This window comes from Trichinella spiralis (assembly GCF_000181795.1).
Source record: "Trichinella spiralis strain ISS 195 chromosome Unknown Scfld4, whole genome shotgun sequence".
In the NCBI taxonomy this organism is placed as follows: domain Eukaryota; kingdom Metazoa; phylum Nematoda; class Enoplea; order Trichinellida; family Trichinellidae; genus Trichinella; species Trichinella spiralis.
In genome coordinates this window covers 12038620-12039265 of record NW_003526943.1, presented here as the reverse complement: position 1 = coordinate 12039265, position 646 = coordinate 12038620, and the positions used below count along the sequence as shown (strand labels likewise).

The 646-nt window shown below is 39.5% G+C and overlaps 1 non-coding gene across 1 annotated transcript; it reads right to left on the bottom strand.

Moving 5' to 3' along the window:
* Positions 1-30: 30 nt before the first annotated feature.
* Positions 31-182, bottom strand: Tsp_06677. The gene has a single exon. It is a non-coding gene; the product is annotated as a 5.8S ribosomal RNA (ribosomal RNA).
* Between the last annotated feature and the right edge of the window lie 464 nt (positions 183-646).

Below are 646 nucleotides of genomic sequence, written 5' to 3'. Positions count from 1 at the left end.
CAAAATATATAATATTATATGTAATAGTAACGACCCTCAGACAGACGCGGCGTCGAGTCAACTCAACACCGCAATGTGCGTTCAAAATTTCTATGTTCAACGTGGCTGCAATTCACATAAACTTTCGAGTCTCGCCTCGTTTTTCATCGACGTACGAGCCAAGTGATCCACCGTTAACAGTGATAATTTTATTTTTGTTCATCGATATGCAGCACATAAGCAATGCTCACTGAACAGAAAACACACCACAAGAGCACTACCGACTGCTTTTATCATTTGTACAAAATAACAAATCGTTTTTCACACAATAAAAATGCACGCTCCACACAAAAAATGCGCGCATTTTCATTTTGATTGGACGTGGCGGCTGACCAAACCTATTGAAACCCAAGCACATTATGAAATATATCAAGCACATTACACTGCACTTGATTATTTCTAATCGGTTACTCATTTTGGTCACACTCTTTAAACCTGATGCACAACACATCACACATGAAAATAGAATAAAACCACAGCACCCGTCTGCACAACAAATGCAACACAACTCAATTCACAGCCAGACACAATATCGACTACAGTACTACTACACTACTGCCAACCGTCATGTTGCACAAGTCGTCAATCGATCTGCTAAAATTAGATC